General features: G+C 43.7%; 1 protein-coding gene across 2 annotated transcripts in view; it reads right to left on the reverse strand.

Annotated features, from left to right (window-relative positions):
* Eps8 (epidermal growth factor receptor pathway substrate 8) overlaps positions 1-17,108 on the reverse strand; it is a 144,645-nt gene that overhangs the window by 107,641 nt on the left and 19,896 nt on the right. The window contains exon 1 of one of the 2 annotated variants that reach the window (XM_045139500.1): positions 9,613-9,781. The exons of the other annotated variant lie outside the window; for it this stretch is intronic. The gene's annotated coding sequence lies outside the window, so the exon portion shown is untranslated. Of the gene's footprint in view, positions 1-9,612; positions 9,782-17,108 lie in introns of those variants that run through there. 2 annotated transcript variants of the gene reach the window in all.

The raw sequence follows: 17,108 nt of genomic DNA on the forward strand, positions 1-17,108 counted from the left end.
TAAGGAGTCCTACCCTTCCTTTGGCTCTTACATGCTTTCCACCACCTCTTCCGCATTAGATTCTGAGCCTAGGAAGGTGTGATCGAGCTGTTACTCGGAAATATTTTATTTTTATTTATTTGTCGGGGAGTAGATGAGAGAGAGAAAGAGAATGGGCGCACCAGGGCTTTCAGGCACTGCAAACCAACTCCAGACACATGTGCCACCTTAAGCATCTGGTTTACATGGGTCCTGGGGAAATGAACCGGGGTCCTTTGGCTTTGCAGGCCAGCAGCGCCTTAACGGCTAAGCCATCTCTCCAACAATCCCCAGTGCTAAGTAGTTACATCACTTACAATAACAACATGGCACAGTGGATAATGGATAAAGCACTTTTCAATCAAGCCTGAGTTTGATTCCTAGTCTCCACAGAAAAGAGTCAGAAGCCATGGAGGGCTTCTGCAATCCCAGCACCCTGATGGGGAGATGGGGGCGGAGCTGAGACACTCTGCAAAGCTCACCTCAAGGCAGCAAAATCAACAGCCTAGCCAGGATCCAGAGAGGGAAACCCTGCCTCTAATGAGACAGGACAATGAGGGCGTCCCGGAAAGCTGCCCTTTGACTTCAAACACATGCACTGTGGCTCATGTGCGCCGGAATTCACACACACACACAATATATATATAGATTTTCTTCTGAAGCAATCTTTTAAAAAACATGATATAAATGATTTTAAAGGATATTCCTGCATAGCACACTAAGTATGAGCAAAGTTCACAGGACTGGATTACTTCGGGAAGTCAGAGGGTGAGGGGCAGTCAGTTTAAAGTCCAAGGCAAACAGCTTTACAATGCTGTGGACTTTACACACGCATCACACTATACTAGAACGCTTAATCTTAAAAGTTCTTTAACAATAAGTTAACCTTACCTTTCTCAAATTTCTTTATAATCATTTCGTAAATTTACTGACTCTCATGTAATAACATTTACTTTAAACACAAATACAACTGTACAGGAATATTTTGCCTTTATACCTATATTATGTAAACTTTAGCTAGTTTTTGCAGTAACCCTCTAAACTTTTATTTTTTTATTTTTTTAAATATTTTATTTATTTATTTATGAGAGAGAAAGAGACAGATAGGGAGAAAGAGAGAATGGGCGTGCCAGGGCTTCTAGCCACTGCAAACGAACTCCAGACACATGTGCTACCTTGTGCATCTGGCTTATGTGGGTCCTGGGGAATCGAACCTGGGTCCTGAGGCTTGGTAGGCAAATGCCTGAACCGCTAAGCCATTTTCCCAGTCTCCTAAACTTTTATTTTAAAATGTTGGTCTGAGTGGAGGAAAACAGATATCAATAACAGTCTCTTTTCCATTGTGTACCCTTCCCTGGAAAGTGGTCTGGGCCGTGACAGGCATGGAAATCAATTAACAGTGATTTAATATGAAATGATTATTCATAATCATGAGTACTGTCCTTTGTTTTTAGTTTTTTTTTTACATATTTTATTTTTCTTATTTTTTTTCTTTATTTATTTGAGAGAGAGATAGGCAGGGAGAGAGAGAGAAAGACAATGGGCGTGCCACGGCCTCCAGCCACTGCAAACTGTAGATGCATATGCCCCCTTGTGCATCTAGTTTATGTGGGTCCTGCGGAATGGAATGGAATCTGAGTCTTTTGGCTGTGGACAAGTCCACTAAGCCATTTCTCCAGCTGTAGTTTTCTTTATTTTCTTTTGGTTTTTCAAGGTGGGGTCTCACTCTGGCCCATGCTGACCTCAAATTCACTATGTAGGCAGCAAACACCTTTCAGGTCTATTGTAACCGTCAGGGACCATCACTGTGTGCGCAGAGCATGACCAAATGGGTAAAGCACTTGAGAGCTTCCGGTCGGTCCTCCTGGCTCTCCCCTCAAACTTTTCTGAGTCATGTACTGAAAGGGATGATGCCACCCGAACACGCTGCTGAGACTCATCCCTCAAGCCACCACATGCCTCAGTTGCTGAAACTGGGATGGAATATTCCTGCTTGCTAGCCAGCTGTCAAAATACTGGAGGCGCTACAAATGTGGCTGGAGGCAGAAAAGCCATCAGCAACCTTATCCAGCAGTGGATCCGGCGAACTCCACAAAAGACCAGCGAGGCAGGATGGTGAGGTACCCACTTGTGCCATGGTGGCATGACCGTGACCAGGTTAACCAACTGCTCCCTGATTGGATTTGAGACCCACTCCATATGAGGGAATCCATGTCCGGTACTGAAACCCCATTCAGAAGTCAATGGCTGGAGAGGTCCTGGGCTTGAAGACGGAAGCTACTAATGTTGTTTGGGTAAAAGTGCCCCGCCCCCTGATTGCCCTCCATATAGGGAAATTCATATACGTTAAGTCTATGTCCGTAGACTAGTGCTGTCCACTGAGGAATGTCACTGGAATTCTGATGGGGATTGCAGTGGATGTATAGGTTACTATAGATTAATGTATACATGTATAAAAATTATTAAGTAGGGCTGGAGAGATGGCTTAGTGGGTAAGACACTTGACTGTGTGTATACACATAAGCCAGATGCACAAGGTGGCGCATGCATCTGGAGATCATTTGCAGTGGCTAGGGGCCCTGGCATGCTATCTATTTGTCCCTTTCTCTCTCCTAAATAAATAAATAAATACAGGTCAGCTGGGACCAGAGTGAGACTCTACCTAGAAAAACCAAAAAATAAAAATAAATAAATAAATAAATAAATAAAATGACTTTTAAAATTATGATTTAAAAAAGAAGCTGGTGTCATGCCATTCTGGGGACTTGTCAGGTTTCACATACACAAGGACAGTGTCTCTCTTAACCCTCCTCTTCCCTCATAAGTTCCAACACAATCATTTCGTCCTTGTTCAATGTAAACCGCCACATTCCCGATTCTCTAACTCTTCTCAACGTTTAATGTATGATCTCTGGGAAAAACTCAGATGCTCTGTGCGTTCTTAGGCCAAGGGCTCTTGTTTCTTCACGTCGCACAGGAGTCACCTTGGCCTGCGAGGTTATCGACTGTCACCGGCCCTTACTGAGCGCAGCGCAAGTCACACACACGGAAGACATTCGCTTGTCATCTACACAGCACTCCAATAGCTCCCGAAGATCCCAGGTGCAGAAATCAGACTTGATTCAAGAACTGGCCCTGTCTTTTATGTGTTTTTCTGTTTGGTTGGTTGGTTGGCTGTTTTTTGACCTTGGGCAGATTAATTAACCCCTGTTGTGTCTCATTTTTGTCACCTATGAAATAAACACAGTAGCATCATGCATTTGATGGGGTTTGAGGGGACCACGTGATGTAATCCATGCTGAGCATTTATCATAGTAAAACTACAGAGTAAAGGCTTGAAAATGCCACGTGCAATCATTACTTAAGGATAAGGTGTTTTCATGATGGGAAGGCACCGGCTCGTATGCACATGTTTACCTCGGAGTTTCTAGTCAACTTCTAAAGCGATTAATCTTTTCCCACCAATGAGTCTATGCCCTTTTGCAATAGGCTACTAGGTAAAGGAGCACTTTGCCTGTCTTCCTGCTGTGCTGTTTTCCACCTCCCACGGGCCCTTGGAGGAGAGGAGAGACTCAATTCACACTCCACATGTAATGGACTACTGTGGTTAGTTCTGTTCTAATGGCGTCAGAGATAACGATGCTCCGCTAAGCCACCTCATCAAATTTATAGGCTTGTGGGAAAGTTAGGTTAAAAGCATACATCAAAAAGTTTTCAGTGGGCTGGAGAGATGGCTTAGCAGTTAAGCGCTTGCCTGTGAAGCCTGAGGATCCCGGTTCGAGGCTCGATTCCCCAGGACCCACATTAGCCAGATGCACAAGGGGGTGCACACGTCTGGAGTTCGTTTGCAGCGGCTGGAGGCCCTGGCACACCCATTCTCTCCCTCTCTCTCTCTCTCTGCCTCTTTCTCTCTCTCTCTGTCACTCTCAAATAAATAAATAAAAATAAACAAAAAAATTTAAAAAAAATGTTTTCAGTGACATATTAAAAAAAAAAAAAACCAAAACAAGAAAGTAATGGAATCTATAGCACAGTTTAAAATATATGAAATGGATTAAAATGTCAGTTACAGGGCTAAGGAGATGTCTCCGTGGTTAAAGGTACTTGCTTACAAAGCCTGATGGCCCATGTTCAATTCCCCAGAATACATGTAAAGCCAGATGCACAAAGGGGCATGTGTGTCTGGAGCTTGTTTGCAGCAACAGGAGGTGCCCCCCCCGCCCCCCCACCACAGTGCCCCCCCACTTTCTCTCTATTCCCTCTCCCCTTCTCTCTGTCTCTCAAATAAGTAGACAAAACCATTTAAAAAACAACTTAAAAATGTTAATTATAGGGCTGCAGAGATGACTTAGCAGTCCAGGTGCTTGACTGTGAAGCCTAAACACCCAGGTTCGATTCTCCACGTCCCACGTAAGCCAGATGTACATGCATCTGGAGTTCATTCTCAGTGGCTGGAGGCCCTGGCATGCCCATTCTCACTCTCTATCTCTCTCTCCCCTTCTCTCTATCTCTACTGAATAAATAAATAAAAATAAATCTTTTTTTTAAAAAGGTTAATTATAATAATATAGCACTTCACAGCTTTTGATTTTTTTGTGTGTGTGTGAAAATGGCTATATTACCAAAGGTAATTTGTAGAGTCAATGCAATCCCCATGAAAATTCCAATGCATTCCTCAGTGAGCTGGAAAAATATAAACCAAGAATTCATCCGGAAGCACAATGAGCTTAAAACAGAAGCCTTCTCAGGTGATATGCAATGTAAGACAAACTTACAAGCTTGTATCCCACTCTCATAGATCAAACATTACCAAGTAAAGAACAACAGTTTACAAAGTACTCTGACATTTTAGAAGAGGGTAATTGAAAGGACAAGTATCTTCTTTTTATTTTAATATATTTTTATTTATTTATTTGAGAGGGAGAAAGAAGTAGAGAGAGAGAGAGAAAGCACACCAGGGCCTCCAGCCACTGCAAACGAACTCCAGATACATGTGCCCCCTTGTGCATCTGGCTAACATGGGATCTGGAGAGTTGAACTGGGATCCTCTGGCTTTGCAGGCAAGTGCCTTAACTGCTAAGCCATCTCTCCAGCCTAAGACAAGTATCTTTTTTTTTTTTTTAATTTTTTTTGTTCATTTTTTATTTATTTATTTGAGAGCGACAGACATAGAGAGAAAGACAGATAGAGGGAGAGAGAGAGAATGGGCGCACCAGGGCTTCCAGCCTCTGCAAACGAACTCTAGACGCGTGTGCCCCCTTGTGCATCTGGCTAACGTGGGACCTGGGGAACCGAGCCTCGAACCGGGGTCCTTAGGCTTCACAGGCAAGCGCTTAACCGCTAAGCCATCTCTCCAGCCTAAGACAAGTATCTTTTAATCAGACCCCCCAGTGTAGTGAATACAATATGTAAAAAGATCCTATACACAAATGCCACATAAAGTAAAATAATTTAAAACACATACATAAGAACAAGGATGGAGCTAAGGAGACAGCCCAGCGGGTACAAGTGCTTATGTAGCAAGTTTGATGACCTGAGAGGTTTTTTCTTTTATTTTTTCTTTTCATTTATTTATGAGAGAGAGAATGGGTGTACTGGGGCATCCAGCCATTGCAAACGAACTCCACATGCATACGCCACCTTGTGCATCTGGCTTACGTGGGTCCTGCGGAACCGAACCTGGATCCTATGGCTTTGCAGGCAAGCACCTTAACCGCAAACTCATCTCCCTAGCCCAGGACCTGAGTTTTACCTCCAGCGGTCACATATAAAGCCAGGTGTAGCTACACATGCCAATAACTCCCGCACCAAGTGGGACAGAAAGGAGGAAAGGGAAGGGGAAAGGGGATGAAGAGATAGATGGCTTAGGCAGTGTGTGTGGTGGCAAACACTGTGGAGGCCGACAGAGCCACATCCCTGAGGGTCCCTGCTCAGTCAGTCTCATCGAATTGGTCAGCTCCAAGCTAATGAGAGAGTTGGTCTCAAGAAGAAAAAAGAACTGACAGACTGTGCTCCTGAGGATAAACTGGGGTCATACTTTGGCCTCCACATGCACACACACACATACACACACACACACACACACACATATATATACACACATACAGATGCTACAGTAAAACCTGGTACTTTGTATGAACTTTAAAAATTAAAAAAAAAAAAAAGGGCTGGAGAGATGGCTTAGCGGTTAAGCGCTTGCCTGTGAAGCCTAAGGACCCCGGTTCGAGGCTCGGTTCCCCAGGTCCCACGTTAGCCAGATGCACAAGGGGGCGCACGCGTCTGGAGTTCGTTTGCAGAGGCTGGAAGCCCTGGCGCGCCCATTCCCTCTCTCTCCCTCTACCTGTCTTTCTCTCTGTGTCTGTCGCTCTCAAATAAATAAAAAAAAAATTAAAAATTAAAAAAAAAAAAAACAAAAAAAAACAATTACACAATCCTAAACTCTCAAAAAGTTTCTTTTACATACTTAGCTGCTCAAATTAGAAATATCCCTTAGGGTCAGTGGTCAAAAAACTGTGTGATAACTACTACATAAACCTCTCAGCCCGCTTCAACCATCAATCATATGGAAGTCTTGTCACCCTAATTTGAGGCATCCCCCCACCATGAAACTTCATACCTACTTTGCCTAATGAAAGACAAACGATGTCTCTGAAAAATAAACTTAAAAGGAGACTTCTCTATACAATTCTCTATAAGGATTACTTATATAGACATGAGACTAAACAGCTTATCTTCTCTCTGTCCATTTCTTCTTATAGACAATTTACACAAGGTTAATTGGAAGAAACTGTTTCCAAGCTCAATGGCTGAAAAACTGAAACCTCTTTTAAACAATCCCAGGTACAGTTTATATAAAGAGATCCTCATAAGGGTCAAGAGAGGAGCTGGGTCAAAGAACAAAATAGTTTACATACCATTCTCACAGAATATATGGAGTTTAAACTCCAACACAATACTGACTCTTGCTTTGGATTACAGCCAGTAAAGCTGACCAAAGCTTTATAGCCAAGGAAAAAATAAGTCAGGCCATAAACAGCTGAAGGAACCTCACTTCTTTCCACCTCCAAGAGCTGCTTATGATTGTGGGAAGAGCTGGGGAGTAAAGTTTGTGGGATCTGATAAGGGCTGCCCATGGCCTAGAAGGAAGAAATAACAGACACATAACAGGAGAATCAACACATATAAGACAATACTTCAGAGCTGGAGAGATGGCTCAGTGGTTAAGGTGCTTGCTTGCAAAGCCTAACCACTTAAGTTCAATTCCTTAGTACCCACATAAAGCCAGATTCACAAAGTGGTGCATGTATATGGAGGTTGTTTGTAGGGAGAAAAGGACATGGACTGCCCATTCTCTCTCCCTCTCTCTTTCTCTCTTTCTTTTGCCTCTCTCTGCTTCCAAATAAATATTTTTTTTAAAAAAAAGGGGGGTAGCTGGAGAGATGGTTTAGCAGTTAAACGCTTTTCTGTGAAGCCTAAGGACCCTGGTTCAAGGCTTGATTCCCAAGGACCCACGTTAGCCAGTTGCACAAGGGGGCGCACGCGTCTGGAGTTCGTTTGCAGTGGCTGGAGGCCCTGGTGTGCCCATTCTCTCCCTCTCTCTCTCTTCCTCTTTCTCTCTCTATCACTCTCAAATAAATAAATAATAAAAAAAGAAGGTACACTTCAGAATAGCATCACTTTAGACTGAAGAACACATATTTCCCAGTTACAATTCAGTGGGCAAACTAGCCACTTACTTGAGCTTTTCTCATTCTCCTGGCCTCTCGCCCCTCACCCCCAGTATTCAGATACAACGCTATAGGCTCAGCCTTATTATTACTTAGTATGAGCCTTAACTTTCAAATTTCCTTTCAAATATGTTTCCTTTCAAATATGATTAAGTAGCAACAAAACTCAAATTATTTTTTAAAAATGCCTGAACTGGGCTGGAGAGATGGCTTAGCGGTTAAGCACTTGCTGTGAAGCCTAAGGACCCCGGTTCAAGGCCCGATTCCCCAAGACCCACGTTAGCCAGATGCACAGGGGGCACATGCATCTGGAGTTCATTTGCAGGGGCTGGAGGCTCTGGCATGCCCATTCTCTCTCTCATTCTCTCTCTCTATCTGCCTCTTTCTCTCTCTGTCTGTCACTCTCAAATAAATAAATAAAAATGAACAAACAAATAAAAAAATAAAGGGCTGGAGAGATGGCTTAGCGGTTAAGCGCTTGCCTGTGAAGCCTAAGGACTCTGGTTCAAGGCTCGATTCTCCAGGACCCACGTTAGCCAGATGCACAAGGGGCGCACGCGTCTGGAGTTTGTTTGCAGTGGCTGGAAGCCCTGGTGCGCCCATTCTCATTCTCTCTCTCTCTCTCTCTCTCTCTCTCTCTCTCTCTGCCTCCTTCTGTTTCTGTCATTCTCAAATAAATAAATTAAAAAATGACAAAATAAATAAATAAATAAAAATTAAACAAATAAAAATGCCTGAATTAATGGTATCTAAATCTTTTCATGCCAACTAAAAATAATAAATAAATGAACATCAAGCTAAAAATATATCAGCAAGTAAACCAATAAGATCCATAAAGATAAAAGACGTACAGAGACCTGCATATTAATAACCATGTCTGCTGCTAAACTCAGATGTGATATTTTAAGCACCATAATTATAAATGTGGATCTTTGGAAATAGTTTTCCTTTTCAAACTTCCATTAACTGACCATCAAAACATTCACAAGTCCCTTTAATGTACACATGTTTCTAAAAAATAAAACTTTAAATACACATATTCAACTACACCTTAAGTACCAAGTAAAATGTTTATACAGAAACCTGGCAGGATTAATTCTGAGAAATCATAGCCAATAACAACCTACAAAGGCAGAACCTGGGTAATAAGCAAATTTTCACAGTACAACCAAGATTGTATGAACAACTCAAAGCAGTAAATGTTCTCAAGTTAATCATGGTGTTTGGTATATAAGGTTCATTTCAAAGTAATTTTAAGAAACCAATGCATTAAACCTGTGCATTTCCAACTACTTAGTGAGCTTCTTAGCTATAAGGTGACTGAAGAGGGAAATCATCCTTAAACACAGGAAGGAGGGCTGGAGAGATGGCCCTGCTGTTAAGGCGCCTGCCTGGAAAGCCAAAGGACCTAGGTTCAATTCCCCAGGACCCACATGAGCCAGATGCACAAGGGGCACATGTGTCTGGAGTTCGTTTGCAATGGCTAAGGGCTTCTTTCTCCCTCTCCCCCTGCCTCTCTCTCTTGATCTCTCTCCCCTACCTCTTTCTCTCTCTCAAATACATAAATAAAAAATAAATAAACAAATAACCATAGGAAGAAAGCTTTTAAATCCACGTCTGTGTGAGCAGACGACAGGAGGGTGTGGTAAGACCCTGTGGACCCTAAGGTACCACTGACATTTCACAAGTTCAGATGCTACCAAAAATAAATAAATAAGTCAAAAGGGAATTAAAAAAAAAACTGTCAAAGGGCCTACTTGGACTAAAAATATGATTCCATGTTTCAAGGTCTACAAACGCCTTCTGTAATAATTAGGGCTTTGAGAGCCCTCCTTAGCAAAGAAAATATTCACAAACTCCAACTTACCCTCCCACACAGTCCAGGCAAAACTCCTCCAAGAGCTTCTCAAGGCGACAGTGAGAGGGCATTCCCCCGAGCTCACTGATGTGCCAAGTGACCTTTGGTCCCCAGCCACGGAGAGGGCGGGTCTTCAGTTTCGATCTTGTGCTACCCTGAGCAAAGTTTCTCCTTGGGTCCAGGGCGTTAGCTAAGACTTCCTCTTCTTTTCAAGTGAGCAAACACTGCTACTACTAAGAACTTCCAGCCCTTGCCCAAGGTGTGGAAGTTTAAAAAAATAAATAGAAAGGATTTAAATGGTGCAAATAACAATAGGTAGCATTGACTGGGAACCCAGTCTGTGCTCCAAACCGATACTATATATAGTTACTATGAATGTTCCCCTGTTAAGGAGACAGAAGCTAAGGAACAGGGTGTTAATAAGTAACTTAAAGGGATTGCAAGCACAGCAGTGTGGCAGTCAGATGAGCTAATGAAAATAGTACCACGAATACTTTGAAAAGATGAAAATAAGTGTAACAAAAATATAAGTGGTATGGCTTGCAGTAAAGAAAAAAATCTATTATTATTATTATTATTTTTTTTTTTTTTTTGGTTTTTCAAGGTAGGGTCTCACTTTGGTCCAGGCTGACCTGGAATTAACTCTGTCATCTTAGGGTGGCCTTGAACTCATGGTGACCCTCCTACCTCTGCTTCCCGAGTGCTGGGATTAAAGGCGTGTGCCACCACGCCCAGCTAAGAAAAAAAATTTTTTTTTTCATTTTTTATTTATTTATTTGAGAGCGACAGACACAGAGAGAAAGACAGATAGAGGGAGAGAGAGAGAATGGGCGCGCCAGGGCTTCCAGCCTCTGCAAACGAACTCCAGACGCGTGCGCCCCCTTGTGCATCTGGCTAACGTGGGACCTGGGGAACCGAGCCTCGAACCGGGGTCCTCAGGCTTCACAGGCAAGCACTTAACCGCTAGGCCATCTCTCCAGCCCAGAAAAAAATTTTTTTAATGAAGAAGAAGAAAATCAAAAATCACCTATTGTCAAGCAAATCTAGATCCAGTGGCCAGAGTGACACACGCAGGTAAATGCTACCACATGTGGCTGAAAGGAGCCACTAAAATCCATGTGCAAATTGGGGGTATATCTTCCCCAAACTGACTTAATGAGAAGAACATGCTTACTCGAAAAAGCAAGACTTAGGGCTGGAGAAATGGCTTAGTGGTTAAGGTACTTGTGTGCAAGGCCAAAGGACCTACGTTCGATTCCCCAGGACCCACGTAAGCCAGATGCACAAGGTGGCACATGCATCTGGAGTTTGTTTGCAGTGGCTGGAGGCCCTGGCATTCCCATTCGCATTCTCTCTGCCTGTTTCTAGTCTCTATATTTCTCTCTGCTTTCAAATAAATAAAAAAATTATATATATAATATATATATTTTTGAAGTGATGGATTAAGCACCAAGATACTTATCCCCTGTCTTGGTGATCTTCCATGAGAGTTTGTCTCTGAGAACATGAGTGAAAGGAAAGGGAAGGCTACATTCTGAAATTAAAAACCTAAACCTGAGACACAACAAGTTTACAGTCTGAATTCTAGTGGCATGAAACTATACAAGCTAACCAATTAATCTCCATGGCAAGAAATGGGGTGGCGAGACAGTGATCTCCTTAGATTTATTGCAGAGAAACAAACATAAAAGCTTATTGTAAAGTAACAGACCATAAAGAAATCCGTGAGGTCACTACAAACCGCTGGTCCCAGTCCTAGTTGCAACTTCCTTTCCACAGGGACTGATCCCCCAAAGCACGTTCTGGTAAGCTCCCCACACTTTCCTACCCATTTCAAAGGCTGCTTCCTCAGGGACCCAGTCTGTGACAAAAGGGCACCAGGAACAAACAGCAGGACATGAACACCTTTAAGGTCCTGAGAAGAGCATTTAATTCTTGACACCTATGGGGAGAATAAAAGAAAGTACAAACACAGTCCCACTGGTGAAAACAATACCAAAAGTATCCAAAAAGGAAGACGTGCCAAATGAACAAAGTCCTCACAGTGAACAGAACTCCAACCCGACATCTCAAGGTGCCGTCATACTCGATACCTAAAACCTATGTGAAAGATTATCACAAGTCCAACCTGTCGATTTTTTTTTTTTTTTTTTTTTTTTTTTTTTTGGTTTTTCGAGGTAGGGTCTCACTCTAGCCCAGGCTGACCTGGAATTCATTATGGAGTCTCAGGGTGGCCTTGAACTCATGGCGATCCTCCTACCTCTGCCTCCCGAGTGCTGGGATTAAAGGCGTGCGCCACCACGCCCGGCCCCAACCTGTCGATTTTAAGACAGCATCACACAGGCCCATGGGTTTGCCCAGTGCGAAAAATTGGTACTGTCTGAAAAGAAAGATTTTCTTTTCTTTCCTTTTTTTTTTTTTTTTTTTTTTTAGGTTTTTCAAGGTAGGGTCTCACTCCAGCCCAGGCTGACATGGAATTCACTATGTAGTCTCAGGGTGACCTTGAACTCATAGCGATCCTTCTACCTCTGCCTCCCAAGTGTTAGGATTAAAGGTGTGCGCCACCACACCCCGCTGAAAAGACAACTTCAATGAGGTTCTGTGAATACGCTTCTGTTTGAAAGCGACAACACGTTGGTCTAATGCTGGCCATCTGCATGATGTGGCATGAAAGGCCCCATCTGGAACAGGCTAGTACACGGTCACCAGGGTGTAGAATCCTAATGCCAACCTGCATGGGCAGAGCCCCTCCTGTTCTATAGGCATGCCCAACTACATCCAGAAGACTATGTCACGGGTCCGTCCGAGCAAAGCTCACAATTCCCTTAGCTCTCTAGAACACAGAGGCGTTGTCATACAAAATATCATGTCTGTGGGATGTGACAGCCACTGAGTTACTTCCAGCTGCTCTTCCGTTTTGGTGAGGCCGGGGGCACACACATCTCTCCTGGCAACTTTGCCCTGCAGCTCCTCATCTGCCGCTGTATGCAGACAGACCAGGCAGGCTGTGACTAAACATGCCAACTGAGAACACCAGATTCGAAGTCACACCAGGTCACATACAACAGGCGTTAGGACAGCCACGCGGATCGGATCGACAACGTCACATTCCTTTCACCTGGGAAGTGTGACCCTCAACCTCAGCTCACGGACAGCCCAGGCCAGTTCCTCATCTCCTCTCCCCTCAGACTCTTCTCACAACCAAGCTCTCTTCCCTCCTGTCCTCACTGTTGAGTGTTTTGTTGTTGTTGTTTGTTTGTTTGTTTTTTGTTTTGTTTTTTTCAAGGTTCAAATTCAAGAACCCGCCTCAGTAAATACGATGGAGAGAAATCAAGGACGGCACTCAATGTCAACCTCTAGACCACATCTACAGGAACTCACATCCAAGTTCACATGCACACACACGCGAGCATAAACATACATGATGCATACCAGGTATGCAGACACGCACAAAAAGAAAAAAAATCTCGGATTTTGTACTAAAATACAATGACTAGCAGTTTCACTCCTTTTAACATAAATTGGTAGGTTTTCCAGAAAAAGGAAAAAAAAGAAAGAAAGAACCAGATAGAAAACCCTACACTGACAAAGGAAAAATTATGCACTGTGACGAGGACATACATACGGTCACTTCAGAAGTGCTCAGATAAGGGCTGGAGAGATGGTTTAGTGGCTAAGGTGCTTGCCTGAGAAGCCCGAGGACCCAGGTTTGATTCTCCAGGTCCCACGTTAGCCAGATGTGCACATCGTGACGCATGCATCTGAAGTCTGTTTGCTGTGGCTAGAGGCTCTGGCGTGACCATTCTCTCTCTCTTTCTATCCCTCTGTATCTAATAAATAAGTTTTAAAAATGATTTTTTTTAAAAGTGGCCGGATAATACTTTTTACCAAAAAAAAAAGAAAGATAAAAGCACATTTCTGCTGAAAATTTCCATTTAAGTAGGCTCTGCTAAAGCCCCCCCCCCCACGCCCCATGCACAACGGAGTTCTGGGAGGGAGGAGAGTGAGAGCGGGCGTGTGCTGTTCCTACTCCCCACTCTCGCTAAGACTTCCCTTAAACCTGCCCATTTCTCCAGGTGCAGGCGGCAGTCGCGGTCCTGGTAATTGGCTTGGTGAGCACACAGCGAATAACTGATAGAATGTTCCTCATCAAGTAACATTTTCAAACTAGGACGTCTTCCTCCACATCTGTCCTGTCCACAGGGGGAAGAAAAGGACATGGTTAAGTTAGGCCACTTTAGCTCATTAAATCGTTTCGAGGTTCTAAGCCATTCCATCCAAAGTGCTTCACAAGGCCGTAGCAATTCTTTCTCGAGTCTTCTTATCGCAAGTCTAACACGGTCAGAAAAATGATCATGTGAGCTACATCAGGAGACTTAACCTCTCCTATCTATAATCATGTGCTCTTGGAGAGAAGCAAGGGCAGGAGAAAGGGAAGGAAAACAGCCAGCAAAAACATCAGAAAAGAAAAAAAAAAAAAAAAAGAACCCAAGTTCAATTCCAAGCCATGGACCCAGTGAAACGCTGTATAGAAGCCATACACAGATTGCTTTTGAACAAGCTAACGCTGAGCAAGCCGTCTGGCAAAATTAAATCAGAAAGCATCGCAATGAACACAATGAAACAGCTGTACTCAGAGGAGCCGCTGAGAGAAAGCTGTGTAAACAGTCGTGGGATGATAGAACTCGTGGCCGCACTCAGAAAATAAAACCTGCAATTAAGTGTGCACATCAAATGATCCCCGAAGCTCGCACATTACCATTAAATGGGGATGTCAGGGGGGACTTGAAGTGCAGAAGCCGAGCTCCTGGCACACGGAGCTGAAGGACACAGAGACAGTTCAAGCATGGCCATATGACCAGGCTAACAGCCACGGAGAGACGCTGATAATAACCTCCCGAGTAATACATCAGCTTTAAGAGCACTTTAAAGTCTCTGAATATCTCCCTACCAGACTTGCTCAATAGCAGAACTGACTTACACCCTTGGCTGAAAGGTGTTAATATAGTGAAGGTTTGCCACGGTTGGGTAAAATGATAAAGCTCACTTTCCACTTTATTTTCAGTCAGTTGAAGGGTGAGTCTACACCTTCCAAGGCTCAGGGTCTAATGTGGAAGAGGTGGCGAAAAAATGTAAGAGCCGAAGGAAGGGTAGGACTCCTTACAACGTGCTCCTCCAGACACAAAATGGCCTGGATATCCATGACCTCACAGGGCCTGACACTACCTACACAAGACCATCCTAAGAGGAGGAAAAGATCATGACATCAAAATTAAAAGAGAGACTGATTGGGATGGGGAGGGGTTATGATGGAGAATGGGGTTTCAAAGGGGAAAGTTGGGGGAGGGAGGGTATTACCATGGAGTATTTTTTTTTATAATCATGGAAGTTGTTAATAAAAATTTAGAAGAAAAAAAAAAAGGGTGAGTCTACCATCCAACAGCTAACCTGTATTACCTAGCAGATTCAAGGCCTTATAATACCATGACCCAATCCCTTTGTAAGACTGACAAGGGGCTATGAAAAACACATTAAATAACCTGATATCAAGAGAATTGGAAATCAAAATCTTGATTTTTTTTTCCCCTAAGTATTTGAAGTTTGTGACCTTAAATAAATCATTGTCATAGACGCTAAAATACAGCTGTGAAAAATAAAATAAAATAAAATAAAATAAAATAAAATAAAATAAAATAAAATAAAATACAGCTGTGAAGAACTCAGGTTTATGTGCACAGAAGGTTCAAGTCCCAAGTCTGTTACTTATATAAGCTTGAAACTGGCCACATTGCTTCCTTAAGTCTACTTGCTTGTGAAATAGTATCTTCTACACAGAAGTGAAGTGTCTTACTATATAGTGTGGTGGTTTTAGTCAAGTGTCCCCCATGAACTTACATGTTCTGAATGCTAGCTCCCCAGCTGGTAGCATTTTGGGAACTGGATCCTCCAGGACGTGGTGTGCTGTTGGGGGTGACCTTAAGGATATCATAGCCAGCTTCCCTTTGCTAGCGATTGGCTCTCTTGCTGCTATCGTCCACCTGACGTTGGCCAGGAGGTGACGTCCTCCTCTCTGTCCATGCTGTCATTTCCCCCTGCCACCATGGAGCTGCCCCTTGAGTCTGTTAGCCAAAATAAACCCTTTCCTCCCACAAGCTGCTCTTGATCGGCTGTTTTCTGCCAGCAACGGGAAGCTGACTGCAACACACAGGTAACTCAACAGCAGGTGAACTAAGATCACAACTACCGTAAGTTTGCTCCAGTAAATATTTCATTTTCTCCTTGCACTTCGGTGGTGCTCAGGCTGAAGTTGAGTAACATGAGGTGTAGTTCTTCTTTTTTTTTTTTTAATTTTTTTTTATTTATTTATTTGACAGCGACAGACACAGAGAGAAAGACAGATAGAGGGGGAGAGAGAGAATGGGCGCGCCAGGGCTTCCAGCCTCTGCAAACGAACTCCAGACGCGTGCGCCCCCTTGTGCATCTGGCTAACGTGGGACCTGGGGAACCGAGCCTCGAACCGGGGTCCTTAGGCTTCACAGGCAAGCACTTAACTGCTAAGCCATCTCTCCAGCCCGAGGTGTAGTTCCTCTTAACTGCAGGGTGACAGTGGACATACTGCTCACGCTTCGGCAAAGCCACGGCATACTGAAGAAGAGAGTCACTGAAGTCGTGCTTGGGGCGGGATAATCACTGACCCCAGCGCCCATAAAACCTGCTGCCTTGTAGAGCTTGAATTCTGACCCCCCAGCAACTGCACAAACCAGATGCGACTGCATGAGCATCCATAATCTACACCTACAATGAGATGGGTGGTGGGAATGGCAGAAGTTTCTAGAAGCCCATGGGTCAGCAAGCCCACCGGGTGCAACAGCGAACAAGAAGTTGAGGACCAACATCTGAAGTCATATTCTGACCGCGACACCCACGCCATAGCATGCACATGGGCTTGTGCACATGAACACACGAGACACGCACTGGGCAATGCCGGGCAAAGCACCAGGTTATCATGGCTGGCGAAAAGGCCAAGAAGAAAAGTGACGTCAAAATAAAGAGGGCCTGGGCTGGAGAGATGGCTTAGCGGTTAAGCGCTTGCCTGTGAAGGCTAAGGACCCCGGTTCGAGGCTCGGTTCCCCAGGTCCCACGTTAGCCAGATGCACAAGGGGGCGCACGCGTCTGGAGTTCGTTTGCAGAGGCTGGAAGCCCTGGCGCGCCCATTCTCTCTCTCTCCCTCTATCTGTCTTTCTCTCTGTGTCTGTCGCTCTCAAATAAATAAATAAAAAATTTTTTAAAAAAAAGGTTTAAAAAAAAAATAAAGAGGGCCTAGTTGAAAAGAAGAAAGAAAGGGCTCAGTGGAAAGTGGAGAAAGGAACAAAAGAGTAATCCAAGAGGACTGTGATCAAAATGCAGTATGTGCAAGTGTGAAAACTTTCAACAAAAAAGGAAAAAAATGGGGACTGGAGAGATGGCTTAGCGATTAAGGCATTTGCCTGCAAAGCCAAAGGATC

The sequence above is a fragment of the Jaculus jaculus genome, chromosome 22 (genome assembly GCF_020740685.1).
Source record: "Jaculus jaculus isolate mJacJac1 chromosome 22, mJacJac1.mat.Y.cur, whole genome shotgun sequence".
Classification (NCBI taxonomy): Eukaryota; Metazoa; Chordata; class Mammalia; order Rodentia; family Dipodidae; genus Jaculus; species Jaculus jaculus.